We start from the raw sequence: 27575 nt of genomic DNA, 5'->3' as shown, positions 1-27575 counted from the left end.
TCTTAGATGCATACTTGCAAATCCTTGGAACTCCAAAGGCGTTTTCAGAGGCTGGGAGGTCCTAATTTTCAGTGAACTCTCTATTTATGAATCATTATGGCCTATTGATTGAATGTGTGAGATACAGTTCTAATACGTCCGTCTGCCTTATCTAAACAGAATAGAAAATGTCCTATGGGCAGGGATACTATCTATAGTGATAGGGTGTTGATAGTGTTTTGCTTTTTATAGAACTTAGAACCTAAATGGTTAAATAAATATAATATTAGTATTAGTATCAAATAATGATAGCAATATGAATATTTCTTTCATTTATTTTCTAAAATGTGTTCAGTGTTTATTGTCTCTAGAAGAATGGGCCTCGTCCTGGCTGTGATCAGTAGTGACAGACGTCACGGTGGCTTTGGCTTCCTCAGCCACACCGACAGTATATCCAGAGACTAATATGCGATAGGCCTGTCCAGGAAGAAGGAGGAGAAAAATCCATATTTTTAAATGTCATAAAAGCGATTCGTGCAGTCGCCCAACAGCCGACTTTCAGATGTTAATAATTAGGCTGCGGGCCAGGCCCACGGCTCAGCGGCTAACGCACAGTGCGTGCCGCCCTCGGGAGGCCCCAATCTGACGCTCCCCGGAAGCTCTCCAATCTTTCAGGGGAGCAGGAACACGGTGGAGGTGACACTGGGCGCCTTTGGAGGAGCGATTGGCGTGATGTATCACCACTCACCAGCCCTCACCGGAGACCTGTTTAGAGCGAGATTACGGTCTCCGCAGAACCTCTCATTTCTCCTGGTCACGGGGTGACGGAGCACTTTACAACTTGCGCTCCAGTTAGGCGGGGAGGGATTTAAGTGCAAGGCTGGAAGGGCCCCTCCATAAACCTCAGCCAGATCAGCCCCGATTCACATGAAGTTTCTGCTTCCTCTGCCTTCGAGCCGGCCAGATCAACGTTTATGGAAAAATGTAAACTTGAAACGTGGAATGGAATACGAGTCTCCCATATTTCATCTGATCACAAATTTAACAGACAACTGGGGAAGCCTCTGAAATTCTGGCAGGAAAATGGTTCTTTCTCAGAATTGAGGTATCTTTACTGCCCATCTCTATGGAGCCCCTACTGCCACTAATGGGAGAACAACCCCTATAAGGTCAACACAAATGTTCCTGTAATAGTGTTCATTAACAGCGCTGCTCAGTGACTGTTTAAAATCGCTCCTGCTACGATCTCTCCCATGGATGAAATCATTTGTTTCATTTTTAACCATTGCTGGTAATTCTAGGATTTCCAAATCTTCCCCTATGCTCCTTATCTTGAAGGCATGATCTAACATTATTATTTTTATTATTTGAAACTTAAAATTTCTGGGGATGGTCTCTCAGTGGTTTTTGAAAGTTAATCCACCACAATGATTAATGAGATAATATTCCTTTCTTGAGATCGCTATCAGTATTACCATCAAAGGGCCCATCAACTTCCCAAATTCAGAACCGCATCTCTTTGTTTCCCTCTTCCCCTTTGCTTCCCACATACAATTTACTACGAAGCCCAGCTGTTTATTTTTTCCCTCCACAATATCTCTAATTTCTATTTGTTAATTCACTAAATATGTATTAAGTGACAGGAACAACGCTACAAATGGGGGTCCTGTGCTCGAGCTAGGCCTGAGATCTTCTTATTTTCATAGTCATTATCCTGGACCAAGTCTGTGCTGGATTAAAGATGGCCACACACTCCTTGACAGTTCTCCCATTGAGAGGTTTTATATATCTAATGAGGTCGTAAGCCTTTTAAGGTATAGACTTTATATTCTATACATGGACTAAATAGGTGACACACCACAACTAACATTTAACCCACCAGAAATATTCATGTCAATTAGAACTTGACAGAATCCCATCAGTGTTGATGTAATCTTCAAGGTCTTCCAAAAAGTCTGAAAAGACTTTGATCTCTAGAATCAGAAACTCTGTACAGCATTGTCTTAATTTTGATAAAATTCCCTTGAAAGAGCTCATTATAACTCTTTCTTATGATGCTTAATAAAATTTGCGGGTTCTTTTCTTAAAACAGAAAAGAAGTAGATCAAATATTTCCAAGGATTTTCTAATGGATTCCAAGAGATTAGATCTGTATACCTTTTTTTTTTTTTTCTTTTTTGGCAGGCTCAGCGGCCATGGCTCATGGGCCCAGCTGCTCCGTGGCATGTGGGATCTTCCCGGACGGGGGCACAAACCCGTGTCCCCTGCATCGGCAAGCGGACTCTCAACCACTGCGCCACCAGGGAAGCCCTCTCTCTGTTTTTAATGTCCTGTTTTTTGTTCCTTTTTGGATTGAGGAGAGGAAGGAAGCAGGGTGGAAGAGACAATAATTGAAACTTTTTGAACACAGCTTGTCAAATTATTTTGACTTTGGAAATAGACATATATTTTAGATAATTAAAAACAATTTAAAAAGGAAACAAATTGGTGGCAAATATAGCCGAGAGACTGGAAACAAGAATGCTGCTTAAGAGGTTATTGCAAGAATTCAGCTCATATATAAGGGCGGCAGGAGGTGGAGAAGAGGCGCAGACACTGGTGGTGGCAAAGTCATCACCTTTGAATGCTGCTTTCCCATGTCTGCTGGAGGTGTCTGTCTGATTGAAGACAATTCACGCAGTTTTAGAGTTTACCCCCAGGGGTACAATAGAGAGCAATGGGAGAGCCACCATAGTTGAAGGAAGGAAGTAGTTTGGGAAGTGAAACTTGCATTTTATGAAATATTGATTAATCCTTACTTGCTCAGCCCACACTAGCCAGGAGGGTGGACAGATGCGGGTGTGGGTAAAATGGCTGTGATGACAAAAGTACCTTTGGCGCTGAGCCCCCTGAACTTCATAGGGTTCCTAAAACCTCAATGTCCTTTCGCCTCTCCTAGAATGATTCAGAGTCACTCAATTAGGTAGCAATGAAAGTTACCCCCTCACCTTAGCTGCTCAACTTTTCCCACTGCCATCACAGGGGCTGTCACTGGTTATGTTGGGGCTTTGCTTTGTCTATCCACAGCACTCACCACAAGCTGATCCTGCCACCAGCACTGACTCTGCTTGTCCCCTAGTCACTTCCCACATTGATGCCACTGCTCCCAAGCCTATTCAGTCAACCCCATTGAGGTGGCCTCATTCTGAGTTCTCCAGCCTCTCTCAGTGCAAAAGTTTCCTGAGGCTGGGGAAGGGAACACCTGAGAAGCAGCCACCAGAACTGGGCTCACAGCAACCAATTGATGTGACTGTCTGGAGAGACAAAGGGCCTGCTGTACTCTGAGGGATTGGGGGAGCCACTGCCTACTTTTTTTTTTTTTAAATTTTTTGGCCACGCTGCGCGTTATGCAAGATCCTAGTTCCCCGACCAGGGATCAAACCTGCGCCCCCCTGCATTGGAAGCATGGACTCTTAACCACTGGACTGCCAGGGAAGTCTGCCACTGTCTTCTTTACACTGAGGAATTTTAATCCTAGGGCCCAAATGTTAGTTAATTCCAACTGTGATCATTTCAATGAAGGCCACTTTGAAGAACTGTCAAAAGCAAGTGTATTTGCCTTAAACTGGGTGGTGGGTAATATTTTTGTTCATTGCATCATGATCCTTTATACCTTACATATAGTTTATAATTATTCCTTTCTATCTATTCAATATTCAATCAATGTTTAAAAGACTGTTCTATTCACACCTCAGGAGAATGTTGAGATTTTCTTTACCAGGGTTCAGATCCCAGCTCCAATACTTACCAGCTGTGTGACTTTGAGCAAGTTACTTAACCTCTCTAAGGCTTGATTTCCTTCTCCGTGAAATGGGAACATCCCAGTACCTCACAGATGGTTGCAAGGATTAAAGGAGAAAATACATGTAAAGTGCTTAGCCAAGTAGTACTGGGTGCATAGTAAATGCTTATTAATATTCACTAGAACTTAAAATATAATGATGATGGGAAATGATAGCACAGGAACATGCTTATAATAAAATGTGGAGTAGAAGAAGTCCAAATGACTCTAATTACCTTAAAATTATATGTATATATATATGTACATATATATATACATATACACACACACATACACATGTATATATAACATAAAAATAATATCTGGATGTTATGCATAGAAATAATGCTGGAATAGGGACTTCCCTGGTGGCCCAGTGGGTAAGATTCTGCTCTCCCAGGGCAGGGGGCCGGGGTTCGATCCCTGGTCAGGGAACTAGATCCCGCATGCATGCCGCAACTAAGAGTTCGCATGCCTCAACTAGGAGGTCCGCATGCTGCAACTAAGACCTGGCGCAACCAAAATAAATAAAAATAAATAAATAAATATTCTTTAAAAAGAAGAAATACTGGAATAAAATAAGACAAAATGTTATCAGTGATATCTTTTAGGAAGCATGATTACAGGTGATTTTCTTTTCTTTTTTATACTTCTCTGTATTTTCCAATTCTCTACCACTGAATACAATTACTTTAATCATCTGAAAAAGGACAATAAATGTTATCTTAAAAGGATAAAAGAAGGTGAGAATGACTGGGGCATCCTAGATTTGGGGAACCAGAAGTGAGATGACACTGGAGAGCTAAGTAGAAGGCAGGCCATGTAGAGCCTTGTAAGCTACCTCGGGGCTTTGAGACTTGTTATCTTTGAATGGCAATGGAAGGCCAGTCAAAGGTTTTAACCATGGGTTAGGGCTCACACTAGATTCAGGGTTTCCAACAAAAGATGGTGAAGTAAAGGTATATTTGTTACACTCTTTTGTTCCAAGCCCACAGATTTGAATGAAGGAAATCAAAGGCAAATTCCATCCATACTGAAACTAAGAAATGCCTACTATGCCCCAAAGAGCGAAGGATATTTGCTAAGCAAAGTGAACCCTGGGCCAAGTTATGGGCCAATGTCGGGCGGGGAGTAGGGGGTGCAGAGAGCTAACAAATAACTCTCCAGATCTCAAGCAGGGTGTAAATATCTCTGCACATAAGTGAGAGGGTTTTGAGGCATCTACAGGCAATGGGTTCTTTGAGAATGGGCTGGGGAGGGGGGTGTGTGTGAGTGGGCCATGGTGGAATAGAGACCATCGCTGTATAGACTTATTTCCACCCTGAAAAACTATAGGGAAAGCAATGGTGAAGAAATGGATATGCCATTGGATATGCCATTTTTGTTTTCCCCAGCCCAGATAAATGTTCTCTAGAAAGTAAGGCAACTGGTAGTCAGAGTCGGAGAGCAAAGGGAAGTCAAACCATGCCAAACCAAACCAGACAAACAACATAGGCTCCATAAAAGAAAAAATTCCAATGAGCTGAAAAGTTAAACTAACCCATCCCCCCAGTAAACAATACCTTCCCCTTACCCCGCGGAAGAGATACTGATTTGGATACAGTTTTCTAAGCCATCATACCTGATTTAAAGCTTCAGGCTACCGCAGCATACTTCCTTTCATATTCATCACAGTGTTCCTTTTGTTTGTTTGTTTGCGGCAAAATTTACCTACAATAAAAGGCGAAAATCTTAAGTTTACAATTCAATGAGTTCCAGCAAATGTATACACCTCTGTAATTACCATCCTAATCAAGAATAAAATAGAACATTTCCATCACCCAATAAAGCTCTTTTGTGCCCCCTTGCAGTCAAACTCTAACTTCCCCTTCTCCCCTCCCTCTAACACAATCACTGTTCTGATTTCTGTCACCATTGATTAGTTTTGCCTATTCTTGAACTTCATATCAACGTAATCACAGAGTACGTACTCCACTGTATTGGGCTCCTTTTGCTCAACATAATGTCTTTAAGATTCATCCACGTTGTTCCATGTATAAGCAATTCATTCACTTTTATTGCTGACTAGTATTCCATTGTGCGACTATAGCACATTTATTTATCCAGTCATCTGGTAACAGACATTTGTATGATTTCCAGTTTTTGGTTATTATGAATAAAAGGGCTGTAAACATTCTTGTACAAATCTTTTTGTGGACATAAGTTTTTATTTCTTTGAATGAACTGGAGTAGAATTAATGGTCATAGTAAAGGTGTGTGTTTCACATTACAAGAAACGGACAGTTTTCCAGAGTGGTTGTACTATTTTATACCCCAGCTGCAATGCTGGATTTCAGTTACTCCACATCTTCAGCAAAATTTAGTGTTATCAGACTTGTAAATTTGAGCCATTTTAGTGGGTGTGAAGAAGTATCACATTGTGGTTTTCATCTGCATTTCTCTGATGACTGGTAATGTCGAATACCTTTTCATATGCTTATTGGCCTTCACATATTTTCTTTTGCAAAGTGTCTTTTCAAAAGTATTTTATGCATTTCAAAATCGGGCTGCTTCTTATTTTATTACTGAAGGCATTCTTTACGAATTCTGGATACAAACCCCTTGTGAGACATATGCATTATGAATATTTTCAACTAGACCATAGATAGCTTGCCTTTTCATTTGCTTAACTGACTTTGGATGAGCAGAAGTTTTTACTTTTGATGCAGCCCAATTTACAATTTTTAATGATTAGTTTCTTTTGTGTCCTGATTAGGAAATCTTTGCCTTCTTAAATTCATAAAGATAGTTTCCTACATTTAATTCTAGAAGTTTATCATTTTCGCTTGTTTGCTTAGGTCTGTGGTTCATCTAGAAGTAATTTTTGTGTATGAGGTAAGTTTTTCTCTTAATGTGTGGATGATTAGTTGTTCTAGTAAAGCTTTTTGAAAAGCCTTTCCTTTTTCCCATTGTCTTGGCCTCTATATCATAAATAAATTGACTGTGTGTCTATATCTATTTATTATATTTTGTTTCACTAATCTATTTGTCTTTATGCCTTGATTTGATAGCTTTATAATAATCCTTGAAATTGAATAGGTGTTGAGTCCTACAACTTTTTTTTTTTAATCCCAAGACCATATTGGCTATTCTAGGTCCTGTTCTGCTCTGATCCCTCCTCTTTAATACACTGTCAGAAAATTCCATATGCTCCAGCTGCCCCAAACTCTGACCTCCTCAGCTCAGTAAGACTGGCATCCTCTGCTTGGTCTGCACCATGATCCAAAAAGTACCCTAAGTCAGAAAGGTGATGTGAATTTGAGGCTTCCCTCCTGTGTTTCCATCCTCTCAAGGATCACACTCCTGTACTGCCTGTTGTTCAAAGCCTGCAAACACTTGTCTCCTATATTTTTCCAGTTTTTTAGTGTTTTATGATGGGAGGGTAAGTCCATTTCCAGTTCCTCTGTCATGGATGGAAGCTGAAAGCTTCCTCACGCTATTATGAAGTAGTGGCCTCTTTCTGAACTGCCACCATATAAGCAAAAGGGAGGAAGGACCTTGCATGGCCTATATAGATATTAGTATCATCTCTACTCCCCCACCTGCAAAACTAGAAAAAGAGGAGAAAATAAACATATAACACAAGTTAGAGGAAGAATTTACATCAGAAGAAACATCAGAAGAAACCAAAAAAATGTCAGATACTCTAGAGCAGCACTTTCCTATAGAACTTTCTGCAATGATGGAAATGTACTTCTGAGTACATTTCTGAGCTGTTCGGTATGGTAACCACCAGCCACATGTGGCTGTGGAGAACGTGAAATGTGACAGTGCAACTGAGGGACTGAATTATTATTATTATTTTTTATTTTTTTATTTTTTTTGCGGTACGCGGGCTTCTCACTGTTGTGGCCTCTCCCGTTGCGGAGCACAGGCTCCAGACGCGCAGGCTCAGCGGCCATGGCTCACCGGCCCAGCCGCTCCGCGGCATGTGGGATCCTCCCGGACCGGGGCACGAACCCGCGTCCCCTGCAACGGCAGGCGGACTCTCAACCACTGCACCACCAGGGAAGCCCGGGACTGAATTTTTAATGATACTTAATTTAAATTTCATTTAATTTTAATTAATCTTATATTAATTAATTTTGGCTAGTGGTTACCAAATGGTTAGTATCACTCTATACTCTCACACGAACTTTTAAGGGGATAAAAAGGGAGACTTTCAGAAAATCAAGTCAGTGAGAGACTTGTTTTAACAGTTATCAGAATATACTGAAAAGTCACTTTTAGCCAATCAATATGATATTGACATAAGAAGAAACATAGTAATCAGTATAAAAGGATAGAGAATCAAGAATTATAGCCCGTGTATATGAGAAATTAACAGATGACCAAGTCATAGTTCAAATCACTTTTTTGGAAAAGTATGAATTTATTCAAATAAGTGGTATATTACAATTGGATATCCATATGGAAAAAATTAAAATGGACTCCATCTTCCATGATATAAAAATAAATTTCAGAAGAGTTAAAGATGTAAATATAAAATTAAGCAACTAGAATCTTCAGAGACAATTAGGCGACTACATGTACAATATAGGGTCAGAGGAAACATTTTTAACCAAGATTAAAAACACAGAAGCTATAAAGAAAAAGATGTATTTGGCTTTACATATAAAAAAAGTATCTAATTTGCAAGGACAGTTGTTGCTGGTAGGGGCTGATTGCATCACTCTATATGGGACAGAAAGCTAGGGGAGGGGGGCGGGCTACAGAATCAGGCTCTCCACTGAGGGACTACTAGATTCCATGACCACTTCTCTCTTTTGGAATGGGAATGTCTATCCAATGCCCATCTCATTATTGCATTTTGGGAAGCAGATAACTTATTTTCTAGTTTCCCAGGTCCACAGATGTAGAGGAAGTTAGACCCAAGGTGGATCATATCCAAATCCTCACCTATACCTGATTTAGATGATTTACAGGACGAGATTTTGAACTTTTTGAGATTTTGAACTTTGTGAGTTGATGATATTTATATGAGATTTTGGATTCAGAGTCAATGCTGAAATGAGTCAAGACTTTGGGGGATGTATTTTGCACACGAGATTGATGTGGTTGTTTTTGGGGTGGGATGCAGGCAGAGGGCAGACTGTACGGGGTTGAATAGTGTCCCTAAAAAATTCATCTCCACCTCAGAATGTGACTTTATTGAGAAATATGGTCTTCGCAGATGTAATTTGTTAGGTTAATATGCAATCATCACGGATTATAGCGGGCCCTAAATCCAATGACCGGTGTCTTTATAAGAAGGCCATGTGAAGACACACAGGGAAGAAGGCCAGGTGATGATGGAGGCAGAGACTGAAGTCATGTGTCTACACGCTGAGGAAAGCCAAGGATGGCCAGCCGCCACCAGAAGCCAGGAGAGAGGCAGGAGACAGGTTCTCCCTCAGAGTCTCCAAAAAACAAACAGCCTTGGGCTTCCCTGGTGGCACAGTGGTTAAGAATCTGCCTGCCAATGCAGGGGACATGGGTTAGAGCCCTGGTCCGGGAAGATCCCACATGCCGTGGAGCAACTAAGCCCGTGCGCCACAACTACCGAGCCTGAGCTCTAGAGCCCGAGTGCCACAACTGCTGAAGCCCACATGCCACAACTACTGAAGCCCACGTGTCACAACTACTGAAGCCCGCGTCCCCAGAGCTCGTGCTCCGCAACAAGAGAAGCCACCGCAATGAGAAGCCCGCGCACCACAACGAAGAGCAGCCCCCGCTCACCGCAACTAGAGAAAGTCCACGCACAGCAACCAAAACCCAACACAGCCAAAAATAAATAAATAAATTTATAAAAAACAAAAAACATACTTGTTAACACCTTGGTTTCAGATGGTTAGAATTGTGAGACAATAAATTTCTGTTGCTTGAAAGCATCAAGATTGTGGTGCTTCGTTACAGCAGCCCTAGGAAACGAATACAGTGCCCTAGCTGAGCCTCTCCTTCAGTGCTAGTTAACCCAAGTGGGCTTTCTTCTATTAAATAACAGTTGCTGGGGCTTCGTCACATGTCCTTTGCCTGTGACTTCTCATTTATCTCTCTCCTTTTTCAATTTTGTAGAGGTATAATTGAAATGCCCTATTTCATTTCTCTTTTGCATGCACTGAGAATTTGGGGGAAGCTCTGGGCAGTGTCAAGAGATGATCCACCTCCCCCGCTCAGCCTCCTAATGATTACAGTGGCTTAGTGAGCACAGCAGTGTTTCTAAAACCCTTTAATTCAATAAGTATTTAAACAGTAAAAACAGCCTCAAACAAAACTTTTGCATGACAAAGGATACCATAAACAAAATGAATAAACAAAGAGCTGGAAAGATATCACATAAGACAATCAAAGGCATACTTTCTGCAATATACAAAGAGCTCTTATAAATTGACAAGAAAATGAAAAACAACTCAATAGAAAACGGAGGAAAGGGTATAAACAGACTAGTAACAGAAGTGCAAATTTAAATGGCAAAATCATATGAAAAGATGCTCAAATTCATAAGCAGTTAGAGAAATGAAAAATGAAGAAGCAATAGTCACTTTATATACAACAAAGTGGCAAAGATTAATAAAGAACAGCACCACCACTTCTTAGCGGTAATGTAGGGAAGAATGACATAAATTGTTGATTAAACTGAAGCACTGCAGCCTTATTTAAAAAGTAACCTGGAAATTCCTATTAAAATTAACAATACAAATATCTTTTGACCCAGGAGAGATTTTTTTTTCTGTACTGTTCAAAATAAATGACCAAAAAAAAAGAAACAAGAAACAAATTGAATACCCATCAGGAGAAAAACAGTTAAATAATTATAGGAGATTTACAAGATGGAATAAAATATGCAGCATTTAAAAACTGAATCAGAGAGGGACTTCCCTAGAAGTCCAGTGGTTAGGACTCTTCACTTCCACTGCAGGGACACAGGTTTGATCCCTGGTCGGGGAACAAAGATCCAGCAAGCCATAAGATGACTTAGAGATATTTCCACGAGGTGTCACTGAGAAAAGGAAGATGCAAACAAATTACGTAGTATGAACCTATGTTTTTAAACACTCACCAGATGAAGGCATATATGTTTGTTTATCATATCTGTTTGTAAGATAGATTGCATTATGGTTGCAATTTTGTGCTCCTCTCTGTTCTCATGCCTTTGCCATGTAACTTCACAGTTTCTTCCATCAAGAGATGAAATAGATTTCCCTGCCCATTGATTATGATGTGAGCCAATGAGATGTTAGCTGATGTGACACGAGCAGACTCTTGAAAAAGTGCTTGGGTGATTGGACTTGCCTGCCTATATTTCTCCTATCTCCATGGGAAGGATATTCCTGGGCTAGCTCACTGATCCCAGGAGGAGGATGAGGGATCCTTGAATCAGAGCAACTCTAGCAAAGATAAAAGCTATTCCAGACAAACCCAATCTACAGCAGAGCCCCTAGCTGATCCTGAGATGTATGAGCAAACCCAACCAAGAGTGACCAAACCCCAATCTCATTATTTATGAACTACAATATTATGTAACTTTCATATTAAATTACTGAGTTTTGGGTAGTTCATTATGCAGAATAACTAACCAATACTGTGTGTGTGTGCATGTGTATGCGCTTATCTGTGTATATACATTCTGTCTGCATAGGATTAAATGTCTGTGGATAAAATAAAAGTATCCGTGGGACTTCCCTCGGAGTGCAGTGGTTAAGAATCCACCTGCCAATGCAGGGGACACAGGTTCGAGCCCTGGTCCGGGAAGATCGCACACGCTGAGGAGCAACTAAGCATGTGCACCACAACTACTGAGCCTGCGCTCTAGAGCCTGTGAGCCACAACTACTGAAGCCCAAGCACCTAGAGAAGCGCTCCACAACAAGAGAAGCCCCTGCTCATCGCAACTAGAGAAAGCCTGCGTGCAGCAAAGAAGACCCAGCACAGCCAAAAATAAATTTTAAAAAAATAAAAATAAAAGTATTCACAATAGGTTAACCAGGATTATGTATTATTAGTATCATGTAGTTTGATGTGGGAAGAGAGGGAGAAGAATCAAGCAAAAATTAAAATATAAAGAAATAAATACATAAATAAAAGGATTGCTCTAAAACAAAAATACATGTATATTATCCCATGTAGCTACACACACACACACACACACACACACACACACACGCAGTGGATTAGATAGTGCCCCTCACCAAAGACATGCCCACTCCGTATCTCAGAATATGGCCTTATTTGGAATAAAGGTCTTTGCAGATGTAATTAAGGTAAGGATCTGTAGATGATATCATCCTGGATTATGGTGGACCCTAAATCCAAAGACTGGTGTCCACATAAGAGACAACAAAAGACAATATACAGAAACAGAGAGGAAGGCCATGTGAAGACAGAAGCAGAGATCAGAGTAATGCATGTACAAGCCAAGGATTGCTGGCAGCTGGTAGACACCACGAGAGAAGCCTGGAACAGATTCTCCCTCAGAGCCTACAGAAGGAAGCGAACTGGCTGACACCTTGATTTTGGACTTCTGGCCTCTAGGACAGTGAAAGAATAAATTTCTGTTTTAAAACACCAAGTTTGTGGTACTTTGTTGTGGCAGCCAGAGGAAACTAATACATACTCTATCCACGGTGTTCATCAGTCAAGATGGTGTTCAGCTGCACATACCATAAAACTGACCACACCCACTTTCTTATAGATTCATGCTTTATTATGGGTATATATGGTTATCTTCCTTATGGTGACAAATGCATGCTGCATCTGAGGCACCAAGCTGCTTTTCCAATGGTAGGAAGGGCAAATAGAAAAAGGTGAAAGGCAGATGCCAGTGTGGTCTGTCCTCTTTTAAAAAGTTTTTCCTGAGAGCCGCTGAGAAATTTCATCTTTCAAGTCACTGGCCAGACCTGACCTCTCCTAGCTGCAAGAGGGCATAAAATGCAATCATATCCTAGAGATATTCTGAAGATTGAGCCAGTGTGATTTATTGATGGGTTCAATGTGAAGTTAGGAGAGATGTAAAGAAGTAAAAAATACACAACTGGAAAAATGAAACTGCTCTCAATTAAGAAGAAATGTACAATTATAAATAAGTTACATGTTTAACTACAATGAAGTATCACCTCACACCGGTCAGAATGGCCATCATCAAAAAATCTACAGACAATAAATGCTGGAGAGGGTGTGGAGAAAAGGGAACCCTCCTACACTATTGGTGAGAATGTAAATTGATATAGCCACTATGGAGAACAGCATGGAGATTCCTTAAGAAACTAAAAATAGAACTACCGTATGATCTAAGCAATCCCACTCCTAGGCATATACCCAGAGAAAACCATAATTCGAAAAGATACATGCACCACAATGTTAATTGCAGCACTATTTACAATAGCCAGGACATGGAAGCAACCTAAATGTCCATCAACAGAGGAATGGATAAAGAAGATGTGGTACATATATACAATGGACTATTACTCGGCCATTAAAAAAGACAAAATAATGCCATCTGCAGCAACATGGATGGACCTAGAGATTGTCATACTGAGTGAAGTAAGCCAGACAAAGACAAATATCGTATGATATCACTTATATGTGGAATCTAAAAAGAGGGTACAAATGAACTTATTTACAAAACAGAAGTAGAGTCACAGATGTAGAAAACAAACTTATGGTTACCAGAGGGGTAAGGGGGGAGGGATAAATTGGGAGACTGGGATTGACATATACACACTACTATACATAAAATAGATAACTAATAAGGACCTACTGTATAGCACAGTGAACTCTACTCAACACTGTAATGGCCTAATGGGAAAAGAATCTTAAAAAAGAGGGGGTATATGTATATGTATAACTGAGTCACTTTTCTGTACACCTGAAACTCACACAACACTGTAAATCAACTCTACTCCAATAAAAAGTTAAAAAAAGTAAGTCATATGTTTTTGAAGAGGAAAAGGAAAGGGGCTCAAGGAAGAGATAGTAAGGGATGATAAGATGCTGAGTAAGAGATATAAAATGTACTGACAGGACTCAGGAAATATGGATAATAACAAAACAATTATAGAAATAACAACTACATTTATAATGTAAACTATGGACTTTGGGTGATAATGATGGGTCAATGTAGGTTCATCGATTGTAACAAAGGTATCACTCTTGTGGGGGATGCTGAGCGTGGAGGAGGCTGTGGGTGTGTGTCTATTTCGGGGACTTCCCTGGTGGTCCAGTGGCTAAGACTCCGTGCTTCCCACGCAGGGAGCCTGGGTCTGATCCCTGGTCAGGGAACTAGATCCCACATGTATGCTGCAACTAAGAATTCACACGCCGCAACTGAAGATCCCACACACTGCAACAAAGATCCTGCATGCCGCAACTAAGACCCGGCACAGCCAAATAAATAAATAAATTTAAAAATAAATAAATAAATAAAAATTAAAAAGTCTATTTTTAAAAAACCAAGCATACAGAAAAATATAGATGTTAATAAACAACCCAGGTACCCCCAACCCAATTTTATCAGATGTTGACCTATTCACCATGATTTTTAAAAATGCTTCTTTAAATGAAGTATTTCAGATTGCTGGAAAGAAACCACCACATTTGAAAGGCAAAAAGTAGAATAGGTATTACTGCTATCAGAAGAAAGTAATATGGAGACAGGCTTGAAAAAATTCTCCAATATGAAATGCAAAAGGGGAAATAAATGAAACTAAATAGGAAAAAAGTAACAGCTATGAAAGGGAGACAAAAGAATACCGATAAGCTCCAGAAGAAAAGGGTAGAAAACCTAGAGGAGAAAAAATATTCAATGATAAAATTAAAGGAAACTTGCTTGAAATTAAGGAAGCCACGAATCTGTGGATTGAATGTATACTAAATTCAAGGGAAAAAATGATTTAGAATAGTAAATAGTGAGACATATACAAGTAATGCTACTGAACCTCAATGAATACATAGAATCTTATGGGCATCCATAAAAAAAGCTAGAATAACTCAGGGAGACTTCAGACTTCTCCACAGCAACACTCAGCCATGGAAGATAGTAGGGTATATTCAGAGTTCTGGGGCAGAGAGTGTGATCCAATAATGTTATAGTCAGGCTAACTGTTGTCCAGATTAAAAAAAGAAAAGAAATATATTTTAAAACCTACAAAAACTCACAGAATATTGCACCCACAAACTCTTCTTGGGAAAAAAAAAAAAATCACCTGATGACAAAATCAAGCCAACCAAGAGATGAATTGAAATTAAAAAACCAAGGAATGAGGAAGCTGGTAAAATCCAATTACCATAAAAACAGTTTGATATACAGAGATTTAAATTAAAACAATGGGCAAAACATCAGGCAAATGGAACGGAAGTGAAAAATTAGTCAGCAAAATTAATATCCTGTAAGGTTAAATTTTTAAAAACACATTAAAATGGCAAAGAGAATCCATTTTTAATGATAAAAGGTATAATTCAAATAACAAACTAACATTTGTGCAACAAGTAATATATATTCAACATGCATACATTAAAAGCCTGAAGGAACTACGATGAGAAATCGATAACATGTCCAAAATTGGAGACTTTGACTTACTCTGCAGTAACACAGACCAAGTATACCAACTCCCCACCTCCCACCATCATCAAAATCTAAGTAAGGTTTTACTGAGGATTTAAATAACATAATTAAGATAATTGATTGAAGAGATATATATTAAACTTTATACCCTGAAAACAGGTTATATTTCTTTTTCATGTATCCATAGAACCATAAGAAAGACTTTGTCTTTAGTTCTAAGATTTCATCAACAATAAGATACACCAATGATTCAATAATAGCAGTAGAGGGCTTCTCTGGTGGCACAGTGGTTAAGAATGTGCCTGCCAACTCAAGGGACATGGGTTCAAGCCCTGGTCCTGGAAGATCCCACATGCTGCAGAGCAACTAAGCCCATGCACCACAACTACTGAGCCTGTGTGCCACAACTACTGAAGCCCGCGCACCTAGAGCCCGCGCTCCGCAACAAGATAAGCCGCCGCAATGAGAAGCCCCGCACAACGCGACAAAGCGTAGTCCCCGCTCGCCGCAACTACAGAAAGCCCACGTGCAGCAACGAAAACCCAATGCAGCCAAAAAAAAAAAAAAAAATAGCTGTAGGGAAAAAACCTTAACAGTTGTCAATTTTCTTTTAGTAGACATGTTGAGGTATGTTACAATTTTAGAGTGATTTAAACAAAACACATTCATCAAATTTAAGATGTCATCAGATTGTAAAATCTAACATTATTTTATGTTCCACTAAGAAAGTAAAAACGCTGCCAATTATGTAACTGCAAGATACCATTAATTGTTGATAAGATGTCCCATTTCATAAACATTAAAATGTGTCTTAGAATCAATAAAAAGGGCAGTAAAATTAAAATTTATATTAGAATTGAAGGAATAAGGCATAATCAAAGAAAACTTTAATAAATTCCCAGAGTAGAAATCATGCAGATTATATTTGTTGACCCCAAATAATGAAACTTAACTTAATAACAAGCATAGAAACTAAAATAACTTATATTATATAGAAATTTTAAAAATCTCAAGTAACTTTTGGGCCAAAGAAGATATCAAAGCCACAAATAGAGTCTATCTAAAGAAGAATAATTAAAAGAACTAAAGCAGTAATCAAAGAAAAATCCATACCCTTAAGCAGTTTCATTACTAAATAGGATAGATGAAAACAAATGAATTAAATAGTCAACTTAATAAGTTTTAAAAAACTGGCAAAACAACAAAGGAAAGCAGAAAGAAGAAACTCATAAGATAAAAAATATAGTAAAACCAAATGTAAAATAGATAGCTAGTGGGAAGCAGCCGCATAGCACAGGGAGATCAGCTCCGTGCTTTGTGACCACCTAGAGGGGTGGGATAGGGAGGGTGGGAGGGAGACGCAAGAGGGAGGGGATATGGGGATATATGTATACGTATAGCTGATTCACTTTGTTATACAGCAGAAACTAACACAACATTGTAAAGCAATTATACTCCAATAAAGATGTTAAAAAAAAGAGATGTGGCACATATATACAATGGACTATTACTTAGCCATAAAAAGAAACGAAATTGAGTTACTTGTAGTGAGGTGGATGGACCTAAAGACTGTCATACAGAGTGAAGTAAGTCAGAAAGAGAAAAACAAATATCGTATGCTAACACATGTATATGGAATCTAAAAAAAAAAAAATGGTTCTGAAGAACCTAGGGGCAGGACAGGAATAAAGATGCAAGTGTAGAGAATGGACTTGAGGACATGGGGAGGGGGACGGGTAAGCTGGGACGAAGTGAGAGAGTGGCATGGACATATATACACTACCAAATGTAAAATAGATGGCTAGTGGGAAGCAGCCACATAGCACAGGGAGATCAGCTCGGTGCTTTGTGACCACCTAGAGAGTGGGATAGGAAGGATGGGAGGGAGACGCAAGAGGGAGGGGATATGGGGATATCAGTATACATATAGCTGATTCACTTTGCTATAAAGCAGAAACTAACACACCATTGTAAAGCAATTATACTCCAATGAAGATGTTAAAAAATATATATATAGTAAATTAGAAAAAATGACAGAATTCATAAATCAATTCAAAAGCAGTTGTTTCTTCAGAAAGGGGACAAAAAGCTAAATGGCCTAAATGAGAAAAAAGGATGACTATGAGAATGAATACAAAAATCTACAAATGAGATTAGGTTTATTATCATAGAAACAGAGGATCTTGATAGAACTAGAAGAAAATACTTTACACAACTCTGTTGATAAAATGGATAATTTTCCAGGCAGATAAAAAGTATTAAAAATGACTTAAGAAAAGATTAAAAAACCCCAAATGGACTCATAACCAAAGTTGTGTCAGTAAGGCCCATCCGAGGAAACAGAGACTGCCCTAGGTATTTTAACAGAGAGGTTTTAACATTGGAATTTAATTACACAGGTGGTGGAGGGCTGAAAGAACAAAAAGGCAAAATTGAGGAAGTGCAGAGATAATAGCTGTTAGAAGCAGCTGCCACTCATAAGGTTGGGGGAACAAGAAAGGAGAGGTTGGCATTACTCAAACCTAAGAGGTCAGACAAGACGCTCCAAGAAGTTGCTGCTCAGACCTTTGTAGAGGGGTCCTGCCAGCTGCTGCTAGCGTCCCAGTGCTCAGAGGAGCAGCTCCACAGGGCTGGGATATGGAGCAGCTGAGAGAGATTTGTCTTAGGTAGGGTGATTAGAGAAGACCCTTGAGTCTAGATCGGAAAGACAAGAATGAGCCAGCCGAACACAAAGCCAGGGAGCTGAAGGTGACAGATTGGAGATATGTTAGGATTTTGTGACTAATTGGATGTGAAGGATGAAGAGTAGAAAGATGTCCAGGGTAACTTCCGAGTTTCTGGCATATATAACTAACTGGCTGGATAATGGTACCATTTCATGAGAAACGTGATACTTAAGGGAAGCAGGCTTGGCAGCGGTGAAAGTATGGTTTTGGACATGTTGAGTTTGAGATGCCTGGGAGGCATGACTGTGGAGAAATGGGGTGAATATATGGGTCAGAGGCTAAGAAGAGGGGTCTCGGCTAGAGACATATCTTTTTTCAATTTATTTATTTTATTTATTTATTTCTGGCTGAGTTGGCTCTTCGTTGCTGCATGCGAGCTTTCTCTAGTTGTGGCGAGCGGGGGCTACCCTTCATTGTGGTGCGTGGGCCTCTCACTGCGGTGGCCTCTCTCTTTGAGAAGCACGGGCTCTAGAACGCAGGCTCAGTAGCTGCGGCGCACAGGCTCAGTTGCTCCGCGGCATGAGGGATCCTCCCCAACCAGGGCTCGAACCTGTGTCCCCTGCACTGGCAGGCAGATTCTTAACCACTGTGCCACCAGGGAAGCCCCGAGACACATATTTTTGAGTCAACCACATATGGATGACATTTGACACCATGGCAATGCCCAGGGCAAAAGCACAAGGGGAGAAGAGAACAGGGTCTAAGAGGGAGTCCTTATGAACTCCAACATTTAAAGACTGGGTAGAGAAGGATAAACTAGCAATGGAGACTAAGCAAGACAGAAAGGAGGAAAACATACAAGCTGAGGAAAGAGCACAGTCCAATGAGGATGTGGTCGGCAGTGTCAAGTGCTGACAACATCAAGTATCAGGAGAACTGAAAACTTGCTTTGCACCATATAGACAGTGACTAGTAGCACCAGCAAAAGCAATTTCTGTGGAGTGATGGCTCTGGAAGCCAGAGTGGAGTGGGTTGAGGAGTGAAAAGGAGGTGACAGAGATGCTTAGGCAACTCTGGGGAAGGTAGCCCATGAAGGGAACAAGAAAGATGGTGTGGCTGTTGGTGCTGGAGTTTTTATAATCAAAACCTTTCTGATCCATTGCACTCTTACGAAAACTAGAATTTGGGGCAGCACTTAAAAAACACTGTGATTCAACGCTGATATCTGACCACCAATGCAGTGTCTCTGCTTGATGTATAATATGTATCTTGAAATTAACATGTTTAAAATTGGATTCTTTTTTCTTTTTTTTTTTGCGGTACGTGGGCCTCTCACTGTTGTGGCCTCTCCCGTTGCGGAGCACAGGCTCCGGACGCGCAGGCTCAGCGGCCATGGCTCACGGGCCCAGCCGCTCCGTGGCATGTGGGATCTTCCCGGACCGGGGCACGAACCCGTGTCCCCTGCATCGGCAGGCGGACTCTCAACCACTGCGCCACCAGGGAAGCCCCTAAAATTGGATTCTTGATCCTCTCATTCAAACATGCTCTGCCAGGACTCTTTCCCATTTCAGTGTTAGCTCTTTTTGGTTGCTTGGATCAAAAACTTGTCTTCCTTGATTATCTTTTTTTCTGACACCTAAATGCAATCCATCAGCAGATTTTACGGGCTCAACTTTTTAAATATACCTAGAACACAACCACATCTCACCACTGCCATCTTTGTCTAAGCCACTTTCATCTCTCTCCTGGATGATTTCAGTGGTCTTCTAACTGCCCATCTACCTTCCACCCTTGCTCCTCTGGGGACTATTCTCAACCCAGAGAATAATACAGGGTTCTTTTCATATGTAAATCAAAGCATGTCATGCTTTTGCTCAAAACACTCCAATGACACCTCTTCCTCCACTAAGAGCTAGAGTCTTTAAAACAGCTTACAAATCCCTCTGTGATCTGATCCCATTGCCTTTCGGATCTCATCACCTAACACTCTCCCCTTTACTCTACCTGCTACTGCTACACTGGCCTCTTTGTCATTCCGTGAATATTTCAAGCACGCCTCTGCCTCAAGGCCTTTGCACTGGCTGTTTCCCCGTTTGCCCTGCTTTCCCCCCAGCTATCTGCATGGCTAACTTCCTCTCCTCCTTTCATTTATGATTTCTCTTTAAATTATTTGTTCTTCAAATACTACCTTTCTTGGCTAAATAAGTTTGAGAGATTTAAACCATGAATGTTGTAAATGTTCACGTTATGTATGATGAGGAATTTGTGAACTGTTTTAAGAATGTGTGCTGAGGGCTTCCGTGGTGGCACAGTGGTTAAGAATCCGCCTGCCAATGCAGGGGACACGGGTTCGAGCCCTGGCCCGGGAAGATCCCACATGCCGCAGAGCAACTAAGCCCACGCGCCACAACTACTGAAGCCCACGTCCCTAGAGCCCGTGCTCTGCAACAAGAGAAGCCACGACAATGAGAAGTCCGCGTACTGCAAAGAAGAGTAGCCCCCGCTTGCCACAACTAGAGAGAGCACATGCACAGCAACAAAGACCCAACGCAGCCAAAAATAAAAACAAGTAAATAAATAACTTTCTTTTAAAAAAAAGCAAGAAAAAGAATGTGTGCTAAGAGAAAGCATAGTGACAGAACTGACAAGAAAGGAAGGAAGGAAGGAAGGAAGGAAGAAAGGAAGGAAAGAAAAGAAAGAAAAGAAAAGAAAGAAGGAAAGAAAAAGAAAGAAAGAGGGGAGGGAGGGGGGGAGAAAAGAAAGAAAAAGACATCATATATCCCAAAAACTTGCAAGCGGAAGAGGTCCAAGGCCCCAAACAATGCTTCACATTACAAAAGATAGATGAGCTACAAGAAAATACAGGCATTTCTTGTCATTCACAATTCTCATATACAGCCTCATGATACAGACTAATACAATATACAGTGAAAATATATCATAGCCAGGTGACATATTAGCAGCCTACCATGTGCTTGATATTCTATAAGGTGCATACTTCATCTTTAATGCTTCCATTAACTCCGCAAGGTGAGGAAACTGAGGCTTACAGAGGGTATGTGTCTCCTCTGAGCCCACAGGCTAGGAAGTGGCAGAGGAGTGACTTATACCTGGGGGTTGTGGGGTGGGAGATGGAGATGGGTCTGACTCCAGAAGCTTTGCTCTTTCCATTACACTATGTGATCTGACACCTCCACCCTCTCAAGTAGATAGAATGTTTGTTAGAGAAAACTTATTTCTACCTAATTTTGGTATTAAAACACAAATTTACTTGGATGTTTCTATGGCCTTAATAAGAATGCAGTCATAATTTTGGAATTAATCACTTACTTTGCAATGTGTGGTGGGTTTAATTTTTTCTGTGGTTGACTTATTGATATTATACCATCATATACAGCATCTTGTAGGTGAACTTGGCCTCCTTGCACACCTCATTGTTTGGAATGGATCATAGAAGGATTCCAAAATAGTTCGAGACTTGGGAGTACATCATACTCCTATTAAGCATTCCTCCCATTTCAATTTCTGGCCCTGTGGTGGGGAGAGAAAGAGGAGGGGGGTAGGAGCAGGGAGGGAGGGGAGGGGAGAGGAGACTGTTTCTGTCTGGAAGATAGGTTAAGAATTGTGTTCTAGAAGGAAGGCAAATTAATACCTTATGCTTGAATAAATAAAAAATAGAATTTTGAGTAAACATGACATTAGATAGTAATAACCCAAGCACTCTATTTTCCAGCTTTGGAGGAATTACACAAATGGTACAAAGAAATGCAAAGTACTTGAACCAACTGGTTGAATGCACAGAGGTCTGGTCCCTAGAATAGGTCAAGAGTGACATTTATAAAAGCAGCTGAAATGGTCATTCTTAGCGGCATCAGTTTGCTTCAATCTGGAGCTAACGAAGCTGAACGTGGTGTCTGAAACTAAATGAAAAAACAGGAGGGAATGAACAAACCCTAAACCCACATTAGAATTTCTTAATTTAATACTTCATAGATTCCTAAGAATCTTCAATTTGTAATATTCTGGATTCTGAATCCAAAGCCCCAGTGATTTAGATAATATGCTAGTGAAGGAGACTAAATGAGAGAGAGAAGTTTTCATACACAGCAACGTTGTTCAATTTTTCTCTTATAGACTTTTTGTTAAGTAAATAAAGATTGTTCTTTCTAAAACCAAAATCTAATTACTATGTGAATCACCTCAGCATTTCCACTTATAGTTTTTTTTTTAAAATTTATTTTATTTATTTATTTATTTTTGGCTGCGTTGGGTCTTCATTGGTGTGTGTGGGCATTCTCTAGTTGCTGTGCGCGGGCTTCTCATTGCAGTGGCTTCTCTTGTTGCAGAGCATGGGCTCTAGGCGCACGGGCTTCAGTAGACATGGCACACAGGCTTCAGTAGCCATGGCACACGGGCTCAGTAGTTGTGGCTCACAGGCTCTAGAGTGCAGGCTCAGTAGTTGTGGTGCACGGGCTTAGTTGCTCTGCGGCATGTGGGATCTTCCCCCACCAGGGATGGAACCTGTGTGCCCTGCATTGGCAGGCGGATTCTTAACCACTGCGCCACCAGGGAAGTCTCTCATCTATAGTTTAAATCAGGATTGTAATGATATTTGAGCCCCTCCAATAGAAACCAAGTAAGTCGTTTCTAAAGATACTGTGTAGCCCCAAATAAACATTTTTGATAAATATTGCTGACTGAATGCTGTGCCACAAACACTTTCTACTTCCAGCCAAGCAATCACCCATTTGGCACAAAATGAAATTACACGAGACATTCTGTGTCTTAAAGATGGAAAACGTTTCCCTGTCTAATATTCTTCCAGGAACAAAACGACAATTATAACCATGATAATTATGACAAAGTCGCTTATTAATGGTGTACACATGAATTTGTTTCCAAATTTCTACTAATTGTAAAACAAAGAGAAATATCGTATGATATCGCTTATATGCAGAATCTAAAAAGAAATGATACAAATGAACGTATTTACAAGACAGAAACGGTCTCACAGACTTAGAGAATGATCTTATGGTTACGGTGGATGGGGGGAGGGGGGAGGGAGGGGATAGTTAGGGAGCTTGGGATTGACATGTACACGCTGCTATATTTAAAAAGGATAACCAACAAGGACCTACTGTATTTTACAGGGAACTCTGCTCAATGTTATGTGGCAGCCTGGATGGGAGGGGAGTCTGGGGGAGAATGGATACATGTATATGTATGGCTGAGTCTCTTTGCTGTGCACCTGAAACTATCACAACATTGTTAATCGGCTATACTCCAATATAAAATAAAAAGTCAAAAAAATAATAAAGAGGCTTTTTAAAAATAAGATTGGGACAAAATGCTAACCACAACACATTCAGACATGCCAGAACCTGAAAGCTTAAGGCTGCAGGCCAGCAGACTCACTACTGCCATGTTCCCAGGTTTTAGCATCTTCCTATCTTCTCCCAACTAAATCTTCATGAGGGTGTTTCCTATAATGACGATTACATTGAGATTAAATACCACCCCCTACAATTTTAACTTGGAATATTATGATGCGATTTCTGCATTTTTGTATCACGTGACAGTGGCTCCTCCATGGCAGATGACAAAAATGCCCTTCTTCCCGATTCCATAAAAGAAAAACTGGCCATTAACCTGGGACTCTAGCAAGGCATTTAGCAAGGCCTCTCATAATATTCTGTGGTCAAGAAGAAAAATATAGGCTAGATGATTATACAATTAACATGATTCATAGCTGGCTGAAACAACATACGCCAAAAGGTGCTAATTAATTAATTAATAAAAGATGCTAATTAATGGGCTGATATCAAGCTGAAGAAGCTTTCCAAATGTTCCAAAGTACTTTGCCCTTTGCCCAGCCAGTGCTGCCTGTAAATTATCAATAACTTGGATGAATATGTAGGATAGTTATCAAATGTATGCGTAAGACTCAAACACATTAGAGCACCGAGTTAGGACCTAAAATAATGAAGTAATGGGCTAAATCTAATGAGATAAAGTTTAAGTAAGATAAATTAAAAGTTCTGTACTTTGGTCCAAAAAGATCTGCCCTGCTCAAGAAATGGAATACAGAGAACTGGACAACTACATGTAAAAGAATGAAATTAGAACATTCTCTAACACCATATACAAAAACTCAAAAGGGGTTAAAGACCTAAAAGTAAGACCAGATACTACAAAACTCCTAGAGGAAAACATAGGCAGAACACTCTGACATAAATTGCAGCAATATCTTTTTGGATCCGTCTCCTAGAGTAATGGAAATAAAAACAAAAATAAACAAATGGGACCTAATTAAACTTAAAAGTTTTTGCACAGCAAAGGAAACGATAAACAAAGCGAAAAGACAACCTATACGATGGGAGATAATATTTGCAAACAATGTGACCGACAAGGGATTAATTTCCAAAATATACAAACAACTCATATAGCTCAATATCAAAAAAACAAACAACCCAATCAAAAAATGGGCAGAAGATCTAAACAGACATTTCTCCAAAGAAGACATACAGATGGCTAACAGGCACATGAAAAAATGCTCAACATCGCTAATTATTAGAGAAATGCAAATCAAAACTACAATGAGGTATCAGCTCACACTGGTCAGAATGGCCATCAACAAAAAGTCTACAAATAATAAATGCTGGAGAGGATGTGGAAAACAGAAACCCTCCTACACTGTTGGTGGGAATGTAAACTGGTACAGCCACTATGGAGAACAGTATGGAGGTTCCTTAAAAAACTAAAAATAGAATTACCATATGATCCAGCAATCCCACTCCTGGACATATAAGCAGAGGAAACCATAATTTGAAAAGATACATGCACCCCAATGTTCATTGCAGCTCTATTGACAATAGCCAGGTCATGGAAGCAACCTAAACATCCGTTGGCAGATGAATGGTAAAGACGATGTGGTACATATATACGATGGAATATTACTCAGCCATTAAAAAAGAATGAAATAATGCCATTTGCAGCAACATGGATGGACCCAGAGATTATCATACTAAGTGAAGTTAGCCAGAGAAAGACAAATATCTTATGATATCGCTTATATGTGGAATCTAAAAAACAAATGATACAAATGAACTTATTTACAAAACAGAAATAGACCCACAGACATAGAAAACAAATTTATGGTTACCAAAGGGGAAAGGGGGGAGGAGGGATAAATTAGAAGTTTGGAGTTAACAGATATACACTACTATATATAAAACAGATAACCAACAAGGACCTACTGTATAGCACAGGGAACTCTACTCAATATTTTGTAATAACCTATAAGGGAAAAGAACCTGAAAAGGAACATATATACACGTATAACTGAATCACTTTGCCGTACACCTGAAACTAACACAACATTGTAAATCAACTATACTGCAATAAAAAAAAAAAAAGAACGGGATACATAGAATTTTGTTAACCAGCTACATATGGATGTAGCAGTTAAAAGAAGTCCATTTAAATAGTAGGCAGCATTGTAAGAAATAGATATTTATTGGGTAGTAGAAGGAACATTGGTTCCGGCATCAGCAAACTAGGTCAAATCCCAGTTCTGCTACTTTGGCTACTTAAACTCTGTGATCCTTACTTCCTTCTCAGGGTTGTTGTGAAGTTAAAATGTGTTAACATGTTTAAGTTCCAAGCACTTGTGTGCAATCGATATGTTCTAGAAAAGTTACCATTTACAGTAAAACAGGTGGCCACGCCACTCCATTCTGTCCTAGAAAAAATGGTGCTTGAATGAATTCCAGGTGCCACACTTACAAGCAAAGTGGAGCTACTTCCGGAGACAGTGAGCAGGATGGAGGAGCAACTCCAGAGAGACCACGAAAAACTGCTGCAGGAACTTGGAATAGCTGGCTTGAAAAATAGTGGATTGGAGACCCTATCTATTGCTATCTGACGGTGTGCTGCATGGCCTCCCAGAGGGCTCCAAGATGGGAGAACTAACCTAGAAGATGGAAATTACAAGAATGTGGGCCAGGGTGACCACTTGGTGGGGATGTTGTGAGCAATTTCAGCACAAGTGGATGGCTGGACTACATGGCCTTTAACGAGACAGTCTGATTGTCATATTTCTATGACACTTAGCATGAAGTGGTTCCTTCTAATTTCTACCTCAAAGTAATGCAGAGTCTCCACTATCTTGAGTTGGGCTGGTTTCTAGCTTTTCAAGGATACCACCCTCCCACCAGCTCTTATTTCTAAATCTCTTATTTCTCCAATGTGCCTTCTTTGACCAGTTTACTGTTGTTCTGTATTTTGTTTAGGAATTTCTGGTTACTTTAAATGCCATCTTTCCCGGAACTATCCAAAGGACACAGAAGGGGTCATTTGTGAACGCTTTTTGGGAGATGGACCAGCAAAACGTGATGTTATGGTTGCTGAAGTAAGAAGGTAAATGTGGGAATTAATCTGAACTGAGCTCCAGAGTTGGAGCTGTGGACCAAGAAGTGGGGTGGGTGCCAGACACCAGACAAAGCTTTTACTGAGAATTTAGCGTATTGGAGAGGAAGCAGAGACCAGAGGCCTGGAGCCTGCTGGCCTGCAAAAAGTACTCAAAAGTTGTTTGCTCACCAGACGACTTCTGTTTTCCAGAGGCAAAATGAGGCCTGGGCAGGTTGCTCAGCATCTCCAGCCTGTTCCGGATTGTAACTGGGAAAGCGCCTAGGGCAACCGCAGAGGCTCTTCGCCTCCGGCCGGGCCAGACCCGCCCGCTCCCCTCCCAGGTGACCCCAAGGAACCAATTTTTTTTTTCCAGGCGCAAGCGGAGGGGAAAATTGGCGGCGCTCCGGTTGCCAGAGACGCCGCCGCCACTTCGGCTCTGCTGGGGTGAAAGAGGACGCTGGGGGGAGGGGGCCGTGGCTCCTGACTGGCTGGGGCACGAAGGCTTATTTGCATAATATTCCTTGATTGGCTGAAGCCGGAGGGGCGGTGGTGGGGTGATTCCAAGGGCCTGGAGCTCTGGCTCCGGACCTTTCCGTTCAGGAGTTACCCGGGTGGGCGTGAGTTGTTCTTCCGGCCCTGCGGGAGCCGAGAAGGCCCGGTTTGGGAAGTTTTGCAAGCAGGTGCATGAGCCATCTTTTTCTTATAGTGTTTAAGAAATGTGAAAGAACAGGAGTCAAGAAGCTGGGGGATGGAGAGTGACCTCGACACCAGAAGAAGGAAGGAAACAGACCGGGGAGGAGTGGAGGCCAAAAAGAAGGCATTAGGGGCTTTCTCCCAAGCTGGGCTTTTTTTGCTGGGATCCCTTTGCTAGATCACTTGAATTTCCGTTTTCTGCGAGTCATTATCACACTTTGCTGAAACTGGGAAGAAAAGAGGCAGGATCCCGGCATTTTGTAACTCAGATTTGAATACCAAGTTTTCATCAGAGGTATACGGACTTAAAATATCCAGAGGGTCTGTCATGGGAGACAAAATACGTTTTAATTTATAGAGAATCAGTTGTTGGAAACTGGATGTGTGTGTGGTTTTTTCCGAGATTACTTCTTGCAATGTTTTTTGTATGT

The 27575-nt window shown here is 40.6% G+C and overlaps 1 long non-coding RNA gene across 1 annotated transcript; it reads right to left on the bottom strand.

The window, feature by feature from the left end:
* Positions 1 to 335: 335 nt before the first annotated feature.
* Positions 336 to 26767, bottom strand: LOC132418354 (uncharacterized). The gene is made up of 3 exons (XR_009517986.1): positions 26641 to 26767; positions 5421 to 5509; positions 336 to 456 (listed from the first exon to the last, which is right to left on the bottom strand). It is a non-coding gene; the product is annotated as an uncharacterized lncRNA (long non-coding RNA).
* Between the last annotated feature and the right edge of the window lie 808 nt (positions 26768 to 27575).

Source organism: Delphinus delphis, chromosome X (assembly GCF_949987515.2).
Source record: "Delphinus delphis chromosome X, mDelDel1.2, whole genome shotgun sequence".
Classification (NCBI taxonomy): domain Eukaryota; kingdom Metazoa; phylum Chordata; class Mammalia; order Artiodactyla; family Delphinidae; genus Delphinus; species Delphinus delphis.
Note: the sequence above shows the minus strand (reverse complement) of the source record. Positions and strands in the feature narration are given on the sequence as shown.